Source organism: Rhinoderma darwinii, chromosome 4 (genome assembly GCF_050947455.1).
Source record: "Rhinoderma darwinii isolate aRhiDar2 chromosome 4, aRhiDar2.hap1, whole genome shotgun sequence".
Lineage (NCBI taxonomy): Eukaryota > Metazoa > Chordata > Amphibia > Anura > Rhinodermatidae > Rhinoderma > Rhinoderma darwinii.
Window position 1 is genome coordinate 29,510,865 of NC_134690.1, and position 21,796 is coordinate 29,532,660.

The 21,796-nt window shown below is 45.2% G+C and overlaps 1 long non-coding RNA gene across 1 annotated transcript; it reads right to left on the reverse strand.

Moving 5' to 3' along the window:
- Window positions 1-127: 127 nt before the first annotated feature.
- Window positions 128-20,680, reverse strand: LOC142760645 (uncharacterized). Its single transcript, XR_012883334.1, has 5 exons — window positions 20,603-20,680; window positions 10,982-11,030; window positions 7,455-7,530; window positions 2,135-2,297; window positions 128-1,040 (listed from the first exon to the last, which is right to left on the reverse strand). It is a non-coding gene; the product is annotated as an uncharacterized LOC142760645 (long non-coding RNA).
- Window positions 20,681-21,796: the final 1,116 nt, after the last annotated feature.

Consider the following 21,796-nt stretch of genomic DNA (forward strand, 5'->3'; position numbering starts at 1 on the left):
AAATTGTCCCCGGGGTAATCGGCCTCTTAAAATGTTTTTCCCACATCTCCTTTATTGCCTTTAAAACGAAACGTTCTTGTACGCTTCTCAGAAAACTTTTATTTTTACAAATACTTTGAATTGTTCCAGCTAAGAAAGTTCTAGATAAAATAATATGGTCCACACATTCTTCACCATAGGCCAGTTCAAAAAGTCAGATCCTTCGAAAACATATCGCGTTTGTGCCATCCGCCGAGCGTATACGTTTTTTGATAAAAACGTGGACCATTGAAAACGTGTACGAACGTGTACCATTTTCTGTTTACGTCTGTGTTTTCTATATAGCGTGTACGTTTAGCATACGTCGATATACGTTTCTGTCCGTTTTTTTACCTAAAAAGACACTAATACAAAAAAAAACAACAAAAATCAACGGATAGATTTACTGTATGTAAACGGATCCAAAGTATAGCATTACGTTTGCATACGTCGTCCATTGAGATCAATGCTAAAAAAAAAACGTATACCTTTTTTTCAAGTACAGAATAGCGCAGCAGACTACGCTTTTCAGTACTTTCAAAAAACAGTATCCCAACGTAAACCATGACAAACATAGACCAAACGGATGCTATTTTGGTCCAAATTTAACCCATTATAGTCTATGTATACGCCGAGCTATACGTTTTTAGTGTTTAAAAACGTATACGCTGGTCGGATAGCACAAACGCAATGTGAATGGGGCCTTGTATGAGTCACTTGCCATCGCCCGGAGCTTCTGTGTTTCATGATGATATTCTCACCCGAGCTCTGAGAACATTCCACTTTCAGAAAATGATCCATCCTATCCCCCGGAGGGCTGGTTTTAAAAAAATCATGGGAAAACCAAAGATTTTGTTAGCAAGAATTAACCCTTTTATCTTTATATGACTAAGAAGAATGTGGCGTTATGTGTTACATAGACATGTGGGAGCAACTCTGTGAGCAGATCTCTAGAGTAATGGAGCAGCGTGAATGACATTGGGTCGTACAGCAGATGGAACAAGACATACGTCTCTGGGGAGCTGTAAAGAGATAAGAGGTTACAGGACGCTGGGTTGGATCCAGATAGAAAACACATTGCAGGAGACGGAATAAGAGAAAAAAAAAAAACGGAAATTAATAATTGTTCTTTCACATTTAGGATTATAATACCGGTGTCTTCTTAGGTGGCAGTGGGACCCTTGGTACCTCTGCGCACCCTATAGCTACACTGCTGCTTACACAGGTGGTGTTACTGACCCCCACTGATCGCCAAAAAGGAAGAGGAGCGCTGCTCGCAACCGCCCCCTTATTTCAGTACCCGGCACAGCGACGTCCATACAAATGTGGCTGCGTCTGGTACTGCAGCTCTGCCACGCTCAGCCTATTTTGCCTGTATAGATGCAGTGCCAGGCACAGCCATGCTTTTTTAGGACATCACTGTACTGGGTACTGCAGTGAAGGGGCCACTAGCAAAGCTGCCCCTTAGTTCTGCTGATCCGTGGGGTCCTAGGGGTGAGACCCCCACAAATCATACATTGATGGACTTTTTTAATGATAGGCCATCAATGTGATTTCCAAGAAAAAAAGTATTTTTTACTATAGATTTTGCTATGAATCTGCAGCAAATTCTGCACCAATTACATGTGGATCTTGCCACAGATTTTGTCAAAGTTCTTCATGGTGATTTTTCCACTACATGCGGCTGCCGTCCTCAACCTTCCCATGCTTCCCGGTACAGACATTTGTAAATTTAAATTTCACTCATCCATAAAATTAAGTGTATCTTTATCTGAACACCGAGGACATAGGCGTGAATCCCCTGTCTGTCCTGCTGAACCCTGAATTTAGGTAAGTAAAATGGGGTGCACTATGTTCTACCACAACTGGATTACTAATGAGGCTTATTATGATATTTTTTAGTGTCTTTTATTAAACATGGGACATCCTGAGGATTTGCACGGCCTTCACCCCGGCCATGTGTATTACTAACAAGCTTTGTGTATTCTGGTTATTTATCTTCCTTTCCTCAAAAGAAATACAAAAGTCGAAATGCCACTAATCCCACACGTGTAAAACAGCAAAGAAACAGAGAATGTAAAGACATCTGCAGCAATTAACAAGGGAATATACTCACATTTTTCTGGGCCCGGCATCATGCGGAGGTCATCACTTTACTTAGATCTTCATAGGCCTGAGTGGCAACTAAGCGTCACTCTCCAGTGTTGAGGCACGCTGAAATGACGGCGGACTTCTCAGTCACCCCTCTCACGCGCCACCGCATGTCACAGACGGGAAACCTTGTAAGAAGATTTGTTTATAAGCATTTTTACTGTGCAAACCTAGTAAAACATAAAAAGTTATATCATTGTACATAAGATAACCAGGTTTCTGGGCGACCGAATGAAATATCAAATATTACCATGTGGTTAAGAAGTCTAGAAGCCCGAAACCTGGAGATGCCGTGTCAAAAATGCACGTTATGCAAAGAAAGGTTAAGAAAACAGGTTTTTTTTTCCGCAGTGGCCGGAGACCTGGGGGTATTGAGGTGGGGTATACTGTATGTCAGAAAAGTTTTCCTTCTATATCACTGTTTTGTAATTGTAGTACGTATGAACTAATAAAAAGGAGGTTCAAATAAAACAAAAAAAAGCAAACTCTGAACGGGGGTGTTAGATACTCTATGACACTATGTAGGTTGAGGAACCCCATGCGTATCGCCGTCAGTGCAGTGGCCTTGTTGGTTGTCATCCAACTTTCCTGTAGAGGACGACACCTAAAATATTGATGAGTAATTTTTTACAGATCTGGGACCTGCGGTTCTCCATTTGTTGTCAAACTATAACTCCCAAGATTCCTTGCTGCCGGCACACTGTCTCCTGACCACCGCATAACAACAGATTGCAAACAGCGCAATTCACAGTTCGTACAGCACCTGTCTGACATGGTAAAGCAGCAGGTAGCAGGGATGGAACGGCGGGCGGCCTCTCTACACAGGGAGTATCGGCTATGACGGGCAATCCTTTACTCTTTGCAGGTACCTAGACCAGAAACCGTACTATCCCGTCTTGCCTGTCTTTTAGGCCCACCGGAGACGGTCTCTCTCTCTCTCTCTGCTCCACACTTGCAAGTGATCTCAGGCCTCATGTTAGAGCACTCACGGATACCCCTATCCACAGCACACTCCTGACCGGACACACCACCTTCTCACCAACCCACCTCTGTTTAATGGCTTAACCTTCCCTCCCGCACATGCAACGATACTAACTAGCGTCCCCCATGCCAGAACAGCCTCGAAACACTTTGGCTGGGTTTTACATGACCTATTTTCAGGCGTAAACGAGGCGTATTATGCCTCGATTTACGCCTGAAAATACGGCTCCAATACGTCGGCAAACATCTGCCCATTCATTTGAATGGGTTTGCCGACGTACTGTGCCGACGACCTGTAATTTACTTGTAAAATGACTGCCTCATCAAAGAAGTGCAGGACACTTCTTTGGACGTTTTTGGAGCCATTTTCTGATAGACTCCAATGAAAACAGCTCCAAAAACGGACGTAGAAAACGCCGCAAAAACGCTGCGAAAAACGCAGCGAAAAACGTGAGTTGCTCAAAAAACGTCTGAAAATCAGGGGCTGTTTTCCCTTGAAACCAGCTCCATATTTTCAGAAGTTTTTGGTCACTACGTGTGCACATTCCCTTATGCTTCATGCACACGATAGTGTGCGCCGGCTGGGTCCTGTTCGTGATCCGAAGTGAACGGGTCCGTGAAAACTATCGGGTGCCACTCGGATGCAGTGAAAAACGGCCCAAGTGGCACTCGGTCGTATGCAATGGCCATTAGAGGGGAGATTTGACCCTCTTACATGTGATTGCATGTACAGAATTTAGTAAATGTGTATATATGTGTGGATGTATGTAGTGAATGTATATATGTCTGCATGTATGTATGTAGTGAGCGTATGTATGTGTGTAGTGAGTGTATATATGTGTGCATACATGTATGTAGTGAATGTATATATCTGTTCATGTATGTAGTGAATGTATATATGTGTGCATGTATGTATGTAGTGAGTGTATATATGTGTGCATGTATGTATGCATGTATGTATGTATGTAGTGAATGTGTCATATCTTCCAACCATCCCGGATCCGGCGGGACAGTCCCGATTTTTCACCGCAGTCCCGCCATCCCGAGCGGTCTGAACAATGTCCCAACATGTCCCGGACCCTCCCTGTTACCAGCCCCCCCCCCCACGACTTTATCTTTGCCCCCCCCTCCGCAACCATGTTATCCCTGTCTCTTGAGCTGCCTGCGCTCAGCGTGACTACGTCACTGTGACGCTGAGCGCAACACAGAAACAGCAGTCTGCCTGGAGCGAGGGAGTTGGGCATAGCAGACACTCCGGACAGTGAGTAGAGAGTTTAAACTATTTAGTGCCTGGTAACACTAGCATTTCTAAAATCATAAAATAAATGACATCATTTTAGAAACTCTAGTGTCTACAGGCACATTCTTTTTAAATATAAAAAAAGCCCAAGTGGATGCTCCATATGGATTTAAAAAGATTTCCTAGTCCCTAAAAATTGATGGCCTATCCTCAGGATAGGCCATCAATAGCTGATCGCTCAGGGTCCGAATACCGCTTGTACGAGGAGGAGCCCCTGACTTCAATGTCCATATATGGACAGTAACCTCAGGGATTTCCTCTAGGAGCGGAATCCCCGGCCAGAGTCGGCAACGGGGATTACGCTCAAGGAGTAGCCACTGATGTCACTATCCATATATGGACAGCAACGTCAAGGGCTTCTCCGAGCACAGCACTTTAAGTAGCGCTGTGCCCGGGAGTCCTCGGTGAGCGGAAGAGCTCCCACTGCTCTGAACTAATTCTGGAGCAGGGAGCTGATGGTTCCCTGCTTCTGAATTAGTGGCTACTCCTTGAGCGGAATCCTTGTTGCCGATGATCTGGCCGGGGATTCCGCTCCTAGAGGAAACCCCTCAGGTCTCTGTCCATATATGGACAGTGACACGAGGACTTCCCTCTAGGAGCGGAATCCCTGGCCTATGCTCTGGCTGGGGATTCCGCTCCTAGAGAAAGTCCCAATGGCGCTATCTACAGAGGGGCTCTGTGGCACTACCAGGAAGGGGAGCTCTGTGGCACTACCTGGTAGGGGGGCTGTGTGGAACTACCTGGTAGGGGGGCTGTGTGGCACTACCTGGGAGGGGGGCTGTGTGGCACTACCTGGAAGGGGGGGCTGTGTGGCACTACCTGGGAGGGACTGTGTGGCACTACCCGGGAGGGGCGCTGTGTCACACTACCAGGGAGGGGTGCTGTGTGGCACTATCTACAGAGGGCGCTTTATTCAAGGGGATGTGGCACTATCTACATGGACACTGTGGCACTATATAAGGGCGCTATCTACAGGGAATACTGTGGCACTATGTACATGGGCACTGTGTACATGGGCACTGTGTCACTATCTACAAGGGATACAAAGAGGAAGGACCCCAATAGTTGGTGGGCGTGAAACAGTTAAATTCAAAAAGTTGCCTGCCGGCAGAAGAAGCCCTGTTTTCCAACTTGTTCTGCAGCTGTGGTACTTAACCCTCCCAAGACAGAACTCTCATACCTTGCACTACGCTGATTGCTGTCAGAAATGGACTTTAACTTTTAAACTTTATGTAGTCTATCCTTGTTGCAAATCTAATAAAGACTTTGTTATTTTTGAATGATAGTTGGAAAACAGGGCTTCTTCTGCCGGCAGGCAACTTTTTGAATGTAACTATCTACAAGGGCACTGGCTCTAGGGGCAGCTAAGGGGCATTATACTGTATATGGGCAGCTATGTGGGCATTATGCTGTATGGGGCAATTTGTTTGGACATTATAATGTATGGGGCATCTGTATGGGCATTATACTACATGGGGGCATCTGTGTTGGCTTTATATTGTATGGGTGCATCTATGGGGGCATTATACTGTATGGTGGCAGCTATGGGGGCATTATAATGTGTGGGGGTGGCTATTTGGTATTATAATGTGTGGAAGGCACTATGGGAGAATGTTACTGTGTGGGCAGGGATTGGATCAGATTAGAGGCGTGGTCTAAAAAAAAAACAGATGCGGCACTGTGCGCACCACATCGGTTGTCCCTCTTTGTGATACTTGAAAGTTGGGAGGTATGAATGTGTTTATGTGTGAATGTTTGTATGTAGCAAGTTTGCAAATGTGGGTGGGGTGACCAGGCCTCAGGGCCCTATGTAATCTGATTGGAGGACCTGTTTTGTGGTAAGGAGTTTTCCCAACTGGACAATCTCTGTTCAAAGGAAAATCACCCGGCGTTCAGGTGATCAGTGTGGGTCTGGCAGCTAAAACCCCAGCGGCAGCCACCGAAATGCAGTGTAAGGGTATGTTCACACGCTAGACTAAAAACATCCGAAATTGCGGAGCTATTTTCAAGGGAAAACAGCTCCTGATTTTCAGACGTTTTAAGCCACTCGCAATTTTCACAGCGTTTTTTTACGGCCTTTTTTGTAGCTGTTTTCAATAGAGTCAATAAAAACGGCTCCAAAAACGTCATAACAAGTGACATGCACTTCTTTTTCGCGGCTGTTTTTTTACGCGGCTGTTTTTCAAAACGCCCACGTAAAAAAACGGCCCATAGGAACAAAAGGACGTTTTTCCCATTGAAATCAATGGGCAGATGTTTAAAGGCGTTCTGCTTCCGATTTTTCGGCCGTTTTTCAGGCGTTTACAGCCCGAAAAAAACGGCCGAAAATAGGCCGTGTGAACATACCCTAAGGGTGTATACAGACATTGTGGCCGAGGTGCTGTTAAAACCACAATAAAAAATGCAATCAAAAACTGTATTCTTTTTTCGCCGCGATTAATGTGTTTTTCGATGTAGTTTCCTTTGAAAAAAAAACGGAATACATAAACCAAAAAGGCAAGAAATCAGAGTAAAAATGCAAAGCGTTTTTGGGTGAGTTTTGTTTTTATGCAGTTTTAGCCGCACGTCAACCGCAACGTCTATTTGTGAACTAAGTATGTTAGGCTATGTTCACACGCAAACTCAAAAATGTCTGAAAATATGGAGCTGTTTTCAAGCGAAAATAGCTCCTGATTTTGAGACGTTTTTAAGCAACTCGCGTTTTTCAATGCGTATTTTACGGCCATTTTTGGAGTCAATGAAAAACGGTTCCAAAAACGTCCCAAGAAATGACCTGCACTTCATTTTACGTGCCGTATTTTGAAAACGACGCGTAAAATTACGCCTCGTGGGAACAGAACACTGTAAATCCTATTGCAAGCAGTGGGCAGATGTTTGGAGGCGTAATGGAGCCGTTTTTTCAGGCGTAATTCGAGGTGTAAACGGCCCAAATTATGTCTGAATACACATCGTGTGAACATACCCTTACTGTGGGTGACAACAAATGGGCAGTAAATTCACGTACCAGAAGTAATAGCAGCAGAATAGCAGAGCTGGGTGCGGGAGACGGTTGCGGAAGTTGAGAGAGTAGTTGGACAATCCTGGGTCAGTATCACAGATGCAGCAGGGCCGAGTATGAAGTACAGAAGGATAATCCGAAGGAGTAGTCAGGGGCAATCCAAAACGAATTCAAGAGATAAATGGGTCAAAACACCAAGTTCAAGTTCAAAGCATTTAGTAACCAGATAGGGAAGAGAAACCACAGCTATAAGGGCAAAGCCCCACGTGGCGGAATTACTCTGGAATTCCGCTGCGTACACTCCGCAGCGTTAATCCGCAGCGTACACGTTTCTCCATTGACTTCCACTTCTTTTTAGTAGGCTTCGTTTAGACGAGGCTGAAAATTCCGCTGCGGAGCATAGGCTGCGGTGCGGAATTTGGTGTCCGCAGCATACAATGGATGTTGCGGACCAGTGGCGGACTGGTTGCGGACAGATTGCGGAAGTTCTCCATTGACTTCAATGGAGATTCTAAATTCCGCAATGAAGTCCGCAGATGTCATGTACATGTTATGTGTGCTGCGGATGCGTCTTGCTTTTTTGACATGACATTTCTTCATTCTGGCTGGACCTATGTATTTCTAGGTCTACAGCCAGACTGAGGAAGTCAATGGGGCTCCCGTAATTACGGGAGCGTTGCTAGGAGACGTCAGTAAATAGTCACTGTCCAGGGTGCTGAAAGAGTTAAGCGATCGGCAGTAACTGTTTCTGCACCCTGGACAGTGACTACCGATCCCAATATACAGCAACCTGTAAAAAAATATAAGTTCATACTTACCGAGAACTCCCTGCTTCTTTCTATAGTCCGGCCTCCCAGGATGACGTTTCAGTCTAAGTGACGGCTGCAGCCAATCACAGGCCAATCACAGGCTGCAGCGGTCACATGGACTGCCGCGTCATCCAGGGAGGTCGGGCTGGATGCCGAAAGAGGGACGCGTCACCAAGACAACGGCCGGGTAAGTATGAAATTATTTTTCTTTCACTAGGGAAAGTGCTGTCCCTTCTCTCTATCCTGCACTGATAGAGAGAAGGGAAGCACTTTTACCGCAGTCCGCAGCAGCTAGTCCGCATCAATTTACTGCACATTTTGGGCAGATCCGCCACAGAATCTGCAACGCAGATTCTGTGCGGCATTGATGCGGACAGCTGCGGAGGAAAACCGCCACGTGGGGGCATGCCTTAACTGGCACGGAGATCAGTGTACCAGTGATTTAAATAGCGCACTTAGCACCCTGAGTAATTGCACATGTGCTGCCTACCAGCCCCGCCGAGACTCTGACTAATTCATTTCAATATACGGTAATGATAGTCAAATTATTACTGTAAGGCTATGTTCACACGCTTAACAAAAAACATCTGAAAATACAGAGCTGTTTTCAGAGAAAACAGCGTCTGATTTTCAGGCGTTCTTGAAGCTGAACATGAAGCTTCTTTTAATTTGGAGCTCCTTTTGAGGCGTTTGCATGGGTGCTGTATGGCAGTATTTTGTGAGCACCGTATGGCCCTGTTATGGGGATAGTGTATGGCAGTATTATATTGTCAGTATATAGCAGTATTATTTGGCCATTGTATGGAAGTACAGTATTAAGTGGGCGCTGTATTGCAATATTATATGGGGACTGTAAGTGGGGCTAGTATATAGCAGTAATATTTGGGCATTGTATGGCACTGTTATGGGGTAGTGTATTGTAGTATTTTGTAGGCACTGTATGGCACTGTTGTGAGGGTAGTGTATGATGGTATTATATTGCTAGTGTATGTCAGTATTATTTGGGCTTTGTATGGAAGTAGAAAGTGGACACTATAAGGTAGTATTATGTGGGCACTAAGTGGGGGGGGTAGTGTATGGCAGTTGGGCATTGTATGGCACTGTTATGGGGGTAGTGTATGGCAGTGTTATTTCGCCATTGTATGGAAGTCTTAAGTGAGTGCTCAATGGCAATATTTCGTGGGCACTGTATGGCACTGTTATGGGGGGCAGAGCATGGCAGTATTATTTTGGGAGTGTATAGCAGTAATATTTGAGCATTGTATGGAAGTATTAAGTGGGCACTGTATGGCACTATTATGGAGGTCGCGTATAGCAGTGCTATCTGAGTGTTTTAATTTCTTTATTAATTTAGGGTCACCAGTAATAATTTTGGGTTATTTAGTGTAACACCTTTCTTTTTGTATAGATGATGTAGTTCTGTATACTAGTATATTGTATGTGATATTGTACATATGGAATAGTTACTGTTGTGTTATTTGAGTGTCGGTGATGGGGCAATTTTTGCAGGTGGGGCTAAAACAGTGTGTTCTGTGCATGACACGACCCCACTGCCATGGGGCCAGGACGTTGCGATAGGCTGCTGTACATTATGTAGAGCTCTGTGACATTCCCGTATGATCTATACGTTATGTACAAACACGTTCACAACAGGATGTGAGATGGGGAGAGTATTACAGTTTCCTATAGATTGCATATGGCCTCAATACCATCCTGTGTTATTCCATATAAAGAAGTGACATCAATCATCGTTATTGCTTATGCTGCTGCCGGCTTCATATATATTAGATAAGTTATTAAATAACAAAGAGGATACAGGGAAAAACAGGAAGAGGGGGCAGCGTCGGCGCCATTGGCGATCTTCCTAATCGCCGCTCAATGACTTATTTGCGTTGAAAATATAGTGACAGAGTTTTGTCATAACACAGTCACTCCTCGTAGTAGTAGCAGATAATAGGATATATACTACTCAGCAGGGGGCGATAGTGAGCACAGGAGAAAGCCCCTCCCAGGGTAAATAAAATATAACATCTGCGCTTCTATAGGAGTAATGAGGGCAGAGCTTGATCCAATCAGATTCAGCCTATCTGAGCCAGAATACCGTAGGTGGAGGCCCCTGGGCATGATATTGGTTGGGGGCTGCCCCAGAGATGATGGCAGCCCCCTTCTTTTTAATCTGGCCCTGTCCTGTAAAAAAAAATTATAATTTTTGATTCTGGGAATACCCCATTAATATTAAAGGAGTTGTCCTTCTTTATGTAAGTAGGGCTTATTGAAACAAATTAGTTCATATTATTTCCTCACTGGTTTCAAGATTTCTGCTTGCTGTCAGTGAATAGAAACTTTGTTGTTTTTTACATTCGAAGACTGCAAACTTCCAAAGGATTTAGTCCTGTTTACAGATTAAATTTAAAGTAACAGATCTCCCTACAAATCCTATAACTTTGTAGACAGAATTTGGCGAGTTGGGAAATAAAATGTGATTCTTATTAGGTGCAATCTATGGGACCTCCTGGATTAGCTCTGATATCTTAATATCCCCTCCTGGCCGAGCGTTCCTCTTTAGTTCACCGTGTTATGTTGGAGTGACGCTCCCCGCACGCTCCATATTTCCCTTCACCACTTTGAGTACTTGCATATTGTTTGTACAGTGATTTTAAGTTCAAAGGCCTTTTCCATCAGTGGCTGAAGTCAATGCAAATAACTCTGCTCTTTCCCTATTACTTGCAGCATGGCTTCCTTCTCCGAGCTCCAGAATCTGTCTCTATGACCCCTGCAATGAAACAGAGAAGAATAATACATTAAGGGCTAGTCCACATGTGGCGTAAATACTGCAGATTTTCCACAAAGTATTTAGTTGCGGACAATCCGCAGCATAATACAGTAGCAGAACGTTGCGTACGTGATATACGGAGAAAAAAACAACCTTATACTTACCTCTGACGTTCTGCAGCCCGGCCTCCTGGGATGACGTTTTATCCCATGTGACCTCTGCAGCCAATCACAGGCTACAATGGTTTCCGGCTAAATACTGCAGTTTTCCGCAGCTGATATTCGGACCACAATTTAGTATGGTTTTTCGCCCAGAATTCCCTGTGGCCACAAGGGCGGATACGCTGTGTAACCTTATGCAGCATATCCAACCAGTGTGAACTTAGCCTTCAATTCCACATTATAGCAGCTGGTAATGGGCATTCAACAGGAGACCCTGTGAAAGGCTTAGGGCATGACCAGACGTGGCGGAGTTCTGCATACTCTGTCCGCATCAATGCCGCATAGAATCTGCGTTGCAGATTCTGTTGCGGCTTTGCCTAAAATGGGCATTAAATTGATGCGGACTAGCCGTTGCGTATTGAGGGGAAGAGGGCTTCCCTTCTCTCTATCAGTGCAGGATAGAGAGAAGGGGCAGCCCTTTCCCTAGTAAAAGTAAAATAAATTCATACTTACCCGGCCGTTGTCTTGGTGACGCGTCCCTCTTTCGACATCCAGCCCGACCTCCCTGGATGACGCGGCAGTCCATGTGACCGCTGCAGCCTGTGATTGGCCTGTGATTGGCTGCAGCCTGTGATTGGCCTGTGATTGGCTGCAGCCGTCACTTGGACTGAAACGTCATCCTGGGAGGCCGGACTGAAGGAAGAAGCAGGGATTACTATTTTTTTTTACAGGTTTATGTATATTGTGATTGGAAGTCACTGTCCAGGGTGCTGAAACAGTTACTGCCGATCGTTTAACTCTTTCAGCACCCTGGACAGTGACTATCTCCTGACGTCGCCTAGCAACGCTCCCGTAATTATGGGTGCACATAAGTAGTCACCCGTAATTACGGGAGCCCCATAGACTTCTATGGGCCTGCCTGTGCCGTAATAACGGCCCATGATTACGGGCGTTTTTACGTTAGTGTGCATGGGGCCTCAGTCTGGCTGTAGACCTAGAAATATATAGGTCCAGCCAGAATGAAGAAATGTCATGTTCGTAAAACAAATACGCTACGCAATACACATAACATCTGCGGACTTCATTGCAGAATTTGGACTCTCCATTGACGTCAATGGAGAAATTCCGCAATGAGTCTGCAATGAGACACCAAATTCCGCACCGCAGCCTATGGTCCGCAGCGGAGTTTTCCGCAAAGTGTAAATGAACCCTACTAAAAAGCTGTGGAAAGCAATGGAGAAAGATGTACGCTGCGGATTTCCGCAGCGGATTGTCCGCAGCGGAATTCCAGAGCAATTCCGCCACGTCTGGTCATGCCCTTAGAGTATGTTCACACGCAGTGGTTTCAGATGTAAGTCGGGCGTTTTTACACCTCTAATTATGCCTGAAAAAACGCCCCTAATACGCCTACAAACATCTGCCCATTGCTTTCAATGAGAATTACGATGTTCTGTTCCCACGATCCTTTATTTAACGCGTCGCTGTCAAAATACGGCACGTGAAATGATGGCTCGTCAAAAGAAGTGCAGGACACTTCTTGGGACGTTTTTGGAGGCGTTTTTCATTGACTCCATTGAAAAACAGCTCCAAAAACGGCCGTGAAAAATGCTGCGAAAAATGTGTGCACTTGTAAAAACGTCTGAAAATCAGGAGCTCCGTATTTTCAGACGTTTTTGCTCATTGTGTGTGAACATACCTTTATAGTAGTTATATACTCTTGTACATTGGGGCAGTATTATAGTAGTTATATTCTTGTATATAGGGCCAGTATTATAGTAGTTATATTCTTGTACATAGGGGGCAGTATTACAGTAGTTATATTCTTGTATATAGGGGGCAGTATTATAGTAGTTATATTCTTGTATATAGAGGCAGTATTATAGTAGTTATATTCTTGTATATTGGAGCAGTATGATAGTAGTTATATTCTTGTATATAGGGAGCAGTATTATAGTAGTTATATTCTTGTATATAAGGGGCAGTATTATAGTATTTATATTCTTGTATATAGGGGCAGTATTATAGTAGTTATATTCTTGTATATAGGGGGCAGTATTATAGTAGTTATATTCTTGTACATAGGGGCAGTATTATAGTTATATTCTTGTATATAGGGGGAAGTATTATATTAGTTATATTCTTGTATATAGGGACAGTATTATAGTAGTTATATTCTTGTACATAGGAGGCAGTATTATAGTAGTTATATTCTTGTACATAGGAGGCAGTATTATAGTAGTTATATTCTTGTATATAGGGGCAGTATTATAGTAGTTATATTCTTGTACATAGGAGCAGTTTTATAGTAGTTATATTCTTGTATATAGGAGGCAGTATTATAGTAGTTATATTCTTGTATATAGGGGCAGTATTATAGTAGTTATATTCTTGTACATAGGAGGCAGTATTATAGTAGTTATATTCTTGTATATAGGAGGCAGTATTATAGTAGTTATATTCTTGTATTCTTGGAGGAAAGGAAGGGATGGCTGTCAGAGAGGGTTAGGGTGCAGCAACATGTTGCACTTAACAGCCTGCGTGATTGCTGAGCAAGGGAGCCTGCAGACTGCTACTGAGTTGTATATAGGATCAACAGGGGAACCACCATGCTGAGGAAAAAGATTAAGAAAGGTGCCATACAAGGCACCCAGATATGGAAGGGGTACCATGCTAGGGACTAGGAATGAGAGGGGGGCCATGCTGGGCATCAGGAAGGAAAGGGGGAGCCATGCTATGTGACTAAGAATGAATGGGGAACCATGATGGAATCAAGGAATGAGTGTGGAGTCATGCTGGTGACCAGAAATGTCAGGGGAACCATGCTGGGGACTAGGAATGAGAGGGGAGGCAAGCTGGGGGACTAAGAATATGAGGGGAGCCATGCTGGGACTAAGCATGAGAGGAGGAGCCAAGCTGGGGGACCAGGAATGAGAGGAAAGCCAAGCTGGAGAAAAATAATGAGAGGGGAGCCATTCTGGGAACTAAGAATTAGAGAGGGAGCCATGCTGGGGACTGAAAATGAGAGTGGGAGTCATGCTGGGGATCAGGAATGAGAGTGGGAGCCATGCTGGGGACTCAGGATATGAGGGGGAGCCATTCTGGGGATTAGGAATGAGAGGGATGCCATGCTGGGGAGTAGAAAAAAGAGGGGGAGCCATGCTGGGGACTAAGAATGAGAGCGCTGTTTATTTGTGTGCTGTACGTATTTGCTGACTACATTACACACTTTAACATGCATTCTGTAATGCCCATGGCGCGGGCCGTCAGGTATACTCACCTCCTGACGGCCGCAGCCAAGGATCAGTGAGCGCTGGCCCACATCTCCTCCTCAGGAGACGCCAGCGCTCACTTCCGCTTCACTCCGGCGGGTCCTGTATCATGCGCGCGCCCGCTCGTGGCCCGCTCTTAAAGTGCCAGCGTGCGCACCTGAGGTAAAGTGCCAAATTAGCCCATGAGCACCCTGGACTATAAGAAGGGCCCAGCCCCTTCCTACATTGCCTGAGCGTTGTTGTCGTTACCCTAGTTTGTCTCTGCAAATGGTCTCCTAAGTGTCTTCCAGTTCCCAGTGTTTCCCGTTCCTGCTACCTTTAACCTGTATCCCGTACTATCCTGGTCAAGTGCCATATTGAGTTGGAGTCGTGCTGTCCTGTGTACCACGCCTGTCCTGTTACACCACGCCTGGTGTCCACCTGCTGCCAAAGTCCCTTCCCAGCCAGTCTTGCTACTGTCTGAAGCTACCACAGGTACACCTATACAAACTATAGACTTTGGCCTGTGTCCAGTGCCGCATCTGCCATGAGGCGAGGTGAGCCGACAGCCTCAGGCGGTGCCACCTAGCCGAAAATGGGGGACGGCATCAGTGGCGTAACTACCGCGGTAGCAGCCGTAGCGGCTGCTACTGGGCCCGTGGCTTGAGGGGGCCCATGCCGCTAACCGACACGCCCCCCCATATACCCGTTGGTGTCGCTAGCAGCCATTATGGCTGCTACTGCTGTAGCGACGCTACAATAGGGCCCGCACCGCTGAGCCTCTAACATTTATGGGCCAGGCAACACGGGCCCCCTCCTGCCCGGGGGCGTTGCTAGCACCGGAGGGGGCCCTGGTGCTAGCGACAGCCACCCCGTCTTGCATTAATTGTACTTGCGTCTATAGCACGCAGGTAGAAATACATGCATTAGTGCTGAATGGCCGGGCATTCAACGCCTTACAATGACGCTGATTTGTGGGGGAAAAATGACTTGCCCCGCCAATCAGCGCCTTTCAACAACGCTGGCATCTCGATGACGTCATCTCGCCGCTTCCATGCTTGAAAGACTCTGATTGACGGGGCAAGTCATTCTGCACCGCCAATCAGCACCTCGAAAGAGAGCAGATCTGCATTGCCACCGGACGGGATCATGTGAGTATGTAAAGTTTTATTTTTTTTCTCTACTAAAACTGTGAGTGGCATTATCTACAGGGGGGTCGTCTATATGTGGCGATGTGGGCCACTGTGTACAGGGGGGGGGGTCGGGTCTCTATGTGGGCCACTATATACAGGGGGGTATATATGGGGATCTGGGCCACTATATACAGGGGGGTCTATATGGAGATGTGGTGCACTATGCACAGGGGGGTATATATATATATATATATATGCACAGGGGGGTATATATGTGTGGATGTATGCCACTATATACAGGGGGGTTTACATGTGGGGATGTGGGGCACCACATAGGGGTATATATGTGTGGATGTGGGGCACTATATACAGGGGGGTCTATATGTGGGGATGCGGGGCACTATCTACAGGGGCGGTCTATATATGGGGATGTGGGGCACTATATACAGGGGAGCTATATGTGGAGATGTGGGGCACTATATACAGGGGGAGTTATATGTGGGACACTATATACAGGGGGAGCTATATGTGAGGTACTATCTACAGACACAGTGTATGGTACTTTTATAATCAGGGACACAGTGTATGGCGCTATTATATTTAAAGGTTTTGAGAATTTTCGCTTCGTTTATAGGTGCAGAAATGTTTTAAAAGTGAGAAGCTGAAGACATCTGAGCAGGTGGTATGATTGTTTTTTGTAAAACAGCATCTCCCAGCATATCCTTACCATTGTTCGGTCCATGCTGGGAGCTGTAGTTTTATGCCGTACAAACCTATACGGCAGGGGTTGCACTAAATTGAGCTGTATTTTTTCTGGTGCTGCATATATGTACTGAGCTTTGTTCTGGTGCTGGATATATGTACTGAGCTTTGTTCTGGTGCTGTATATATGTATGAGCTTGGTTCTGGTGTTTTATATATGTACTGAGGTTTGTTCTGTTGTTTTATATATGTACTGAGCTTGGTTCTGGTGTGTTATATATGTACTGAGGTTTGTTCTAGTGCTGTATATATATGTACTGAGCTTTGTTCTGGTGTTGTATTTATGTATGAGCTTGGATCTAGTGCTGTATATATATGTATGAATTTGGTTCTGGTGCTGTATATATGTCAGAGCTTGGATCTAGTACTGTATTTATGTACTGAGCTTGGTTCTGGTGCTGTATATATATATGAGCTTGGTTGTGGTACTCTATATATGTATGAGCTTGGTTCTGGAGCTGTAATTATATAGGATATATCTATAATAACAAAATTGCAGGGCAGATGGAATTGTTCTCATTTCATTGTATATGTCATGGGAACCTGTCTGGTAGTTTTAACCCCTTGAACCACCACCATGCGGTAATACATGACCTGACAATATTCCCCTGTATGTTTTTTCTCAGATGCAGCCAAATCCTTAAAATCCACTTTTAAAACGGCACACACTATATTCTAATTTCTCATTAAAGGGTCATGGGGTGGTACCGCTATCCTGACGAGTCACATAGTCCTGCCTCCAAACCAAACATTACATGTTTGATTGACAACCCCTGGCTGATACAACTTTCTCGGATGTGCCATTGCCTTGTCGCACTATATACATAGGGGGGCTGCGTGACACTATATAAAAGGGGAGCTGTGTGGAACTGTACACATGGGGGAGCTGTGTGGCATTATATACAAGGGGCCGTGTGGCACTACTAAGGGGGGGGCTGTGTGGCACTATTTACAAGGTAGAGGGCTGTGGCTCATCTACAGGGGGCTGCGTGTGGCGCAAACTACAGGGGTCTGTGTGTGGCACTATCTACTAAGGGGGGGGCTGTTCAGCACTATATACAAGGGAGGGGGGCTGTGTAGCACTATATACAGTGGGAGCTGTATATCGCTATATACCAGGGGGGCTTTATGGCGATATCTACGCTGGGGCTGTATGGCACTATGTACAAGGGGGAGGTGGGAGTCGCTATCTACAAGTGGGGTATGAAACTGTTTATAGGCGGGGCTGTATAGCACTGTCTACAGGGGGGCTGTATGGCACATTCTACAGGGGGCACTATCTATAAGGGGGGCTGCTTGTGGCACCTGGGGGGGCCCCAGTCAAGAATTTTGTCTTCCTGCTATGGGGCCCAGTCTTTCCTAGTTACGCCCCTGGGCGGCATTTTGAACCAGGGAAGGACAAGACCGGGGGAGGGGGCATGCCTTATTTTACTTACCTGATGTGCTGCATGATGGTGCCCATCTGTAAGAACACTCCTCCTCTCTGACGCTGTACGCAGCATGCGCCGCCAGAGAGGAGCAGGTCTGCAGTAGGAGCGGTCGAGTGCTCTCTCCTCAAGAATAGGAGTGACGAGATGCATGAGGTGAGCGGTGAGCGGTGGTCTGTATTAAAAACTGAGCGCCACTTACAGCGCTCACGCTCCTGCCATCACTAATTTAAAAGGTGTTGGTCGGCCGTAGCTGGGGGACTGGGACCCGGGAGTATACTGCAAGGGATGTCTGGGCATTTTACTGACAGCCAAGGGCTCTATGAGGGGGGAATAATCCACGCCATAGAGCCCTCACGTTACTATAATGGAAGGATAGGTTGATGCAGGGGAGGGGTGGTCTGAGCGTTTGACTTACTGCAGAGGGCTCCATAGGAGGAGTATTCTCCCCCCCTTTAGAGCAGTCAGTCGGATGCTCAGACCCCCCTAACCTTTCAGTATAGTAATTAGTGAGGGCTCTATGGGGGGGGGGATTATTCCCCTCTATAGAGCCCTCTGCTGTCAGTAAAACGCCCAAACCCCCCCTTGCAGTATACTCCCAGCCCCCCAGCATTGGCCGACCCCTTTTAAATTAGTAGGGGCAGGATCGAGCTGTTACTCATCACATCTAAGTCCATAACTTAGATGTGATCGATAATAGGTGACCGAATGGATTCAGGTCTCAGCACTACATACAGCTGCTCTGTATACAGGATACAAAGCAGCTGTATCACAAAAAGTACAAATCATTTTCAATAAAAAGTAATTAAAACTAGCACCAATCATATTGATAGGGTGTACATAGCCTTTAGACTGTAACTAAACTTTTATCATGTCATACTGACATGTCAGAAGTTTTCATTGGTGGGGGTCCGAGCACTGAGACCCCCAACGATCGCTAAAACGAATCAGCTGATGTGCTCGTGTGAGCGCTCAGCTGCTTTGTGTCTGTTCGGCTATTTCCAGAAATAAATGTATCGGTATACGGACTCAATACAAAGTCTATGGGCCCGTACACAGATACATTTATTTCCAGAGAAAGCTGAACAGACACAAAGCGGCTGAGGGTTCACACTCGCTCTTCAGCTGCTTCGTTCTAGCGATTGGTGGGGGTCCCCGTGCTCGGACCCCCACCAATTCAGACTTCTGACATGTCACTATGACACGTCAGAAGTTTGTGGAACGTTTAGCTACACTTTAAGCTTTTTTTCAATAAAATGGTTAAAGTGGATTGTGTGGAAGAGTTATTTCAATAAAACTTTTTTTTTTTATGTCTCTGTTTTTAAGTACTTCATTACCGCCTTAGTAATGGCTGCTGTCTGATTGAGAGCGTCCATTACTAAGAAGGGGCTTAGTGTTAGCCAGTAAAAAGGCTAGCACTAACCCCCTAATATTACCCCGCTACCCACCACCACCAGGAGTACCGGGAAGAGCTGGGTACGATCCAGTACCCGACCATCTGAAGTGAAGGGTACTGGGGTGGCCGCAGGCTGGTACTATCAGGCTAGGAAGGGCCAAAAACCATGGCCCTTCCCACCCTGGTGATGCTAGGCTGCTGCTGCTTTATTGTATCTGGCTGGTTATGAAAAATGGAGGGGATCTCACATAATTTTTTTTTCAATTTATTTTTAAAAAATGACGTGGGCTTCCCCCTATTTTTCATAAGTAGCCAGATACAATAAAGCAGCTGCAGTCTAGCATCACCAGGGTGGGAAGGGCCACATTTTTTGGTCCTTCCCAGCCTGATAATACCAGCCTGCGGTCTAACCGTCGTTTTTCCGATGGCCAGGTACTGAATCGTACTCGACTCTTCCCAGTATCCCTGGCGGCAGTGGGAATCTGGGTAATAATAGGCCATAATAAAGTATTAAAAAAAACAGACATAAGAATTTATTTTTATTGAAATCAAAACTCCCCCATGCAACCCTTTCACAATTTTTTTTTTTCTTTTTTAAAAGTAGATCATTGAAGTAGTCCAATGAATCTACGACGTAGTCCAAACGGTCCAGCGGAACCCACCAAAGAAAAGTTACCAGTATAAAATTTAAAAAAATCTTAAATTTGCCACAATAGAAACCCCTGATCCTCCGTTTGCTCTTGTAGGCCACAGCCTGGTTTAGGCCTGAGACCTACAAGAGATCGGGAGCACGCTGATGACGTCAACTGCCCGGCACGATGACGTCACTGCATCATGCCGTCCACGCCGGGCCACTGAACTCGGTTAAAAATCATAAGTAAATTAGGTAATAAAAAGGGGGCATAGAAGGTGCGTTAAACCATTTTCAGTGATAATGCTGCGTTGTTGATCAATGATACTAAAGTAATACAGTAAGTAGAATTCTTTAAATCTTTTCTATACCTCAAACAGCACCTTAGCAAATAAACAACAAATGTTTTCCTATCTAAATTTTTTTATATATTGCGTGTTTGTTGTGTAAAGCTCGTAATGAGAAAACTCTGATAGATTGGGGGGGGGGGGGGCGTCTTTTTATAGTTCGCCTCAGGCAGCAGAGGGGCTAGGTTCACCCCTGCCAGTGTCCTCTTGGCCAGCTGCCATACCGTTCAGGCGGTACGGCCCAGTGGGTCCATGCTCCCTACATGACACATTCTGTGTAGTTTGTTCATTGACAGGACTTCCCCCATAAAATAAAAAATTTTCTTTGCAATTTTGGGTGATCGGCTCAAAGAGGTTTCACTGTACTGTATAAAACTCTGAATCCGTCATTCACAAGCCCTCCTAGGTATTCTCCAGACATAAATCCAATAATCTTGTAAACATTTTCATTTAATCCTGGTCTTTACCTTGGTCTCCATCTGTCTCCGGGCCGCATTGTTGTATGATCTTTATGTCTTCCACAGTTATGACATCCTGAATGTAAAGAATGTAAGAATGTAAAACAATACGTGCTGCTCGCTGTCAGCAAATTCAGAATAACATTTCCGGGATCAAAATTATCTAAATAAAAAAAAAATAAAAAAAAGTGAAATCATTATTATGAACTAATCTACAGTATATTTACAGTGAGAGGTTGGAAGTCCAAGACTAATCTGTGACACCTCTCTGGTTTCCACAGCTATAAGTTGAAATAGAAATTTCTAATAGAATCTTCTAAATCCTTTTAAGGGGTTTTCCAGGAATATACATTGAAGGCCTATCCTTAAGATAGTTTGTATGGAGTCACACGGAGGTGCGGAGCCATGGGCATTTTGTTTGGTGTCACATGGTGCCTCCATTGAACGACATATTACGGAGATATTCTCCTCTAGGAGAGAATACCCCCATAATATGGCATCAGACGGAACATGGCAAACAAGGGTACAGTATTGCCCCTCGGCCAAATAAGAAGACACCCGTATTATAAACGGCACATGATAGGTGGGGCGCTGTTACACGTCTTTTATTGGGGCTCAGGAGCTTGACGTTACACCTCTGGTGCCAACAACAGAAAGGGCAATGAGTCTTGGCTTCTTTATAAACTACTTATCTACAGAGCATGGTGACTGAGAACAACTACACCCAACATTTATAATGACTGAATTGAGTTGTTGTATCTAGAGCCACGAGCTATATCTGTTGGAGTTCTCAGTGACGTGTGTAAAGGAATGGGCAAAGTGCTCCCGGAGTGTGAGAAAGTCATAAAAACTGGGAGCAACTTCTTATAGAGTTAAAAATAAACCCGAACAGGAAGTCGACTTGTCCACAGCACATAGCAAGTAAACAGTGGCCACAGAACCAAAAATAATGTAACGCCTCTTGTTAATAATTTCCTCTTGGGCTGCGGGGACCACATTCAGCCATTGACGGATGTGAATAGGTATTTTGCTATTTTAGACTTTGCAAAGGAAAGGGAAATCACTGAAATAGCAGAAGTTTAAGTAGATAATAAAAGAGCGCCCTCAACTGGCTAATAAGACGTATTATAGGTCGACTGTTGATTAGCAATGGCTGACCAAGCATGGTAACCCTGCCGGTGACTCCATGTCCTACTAGTATGA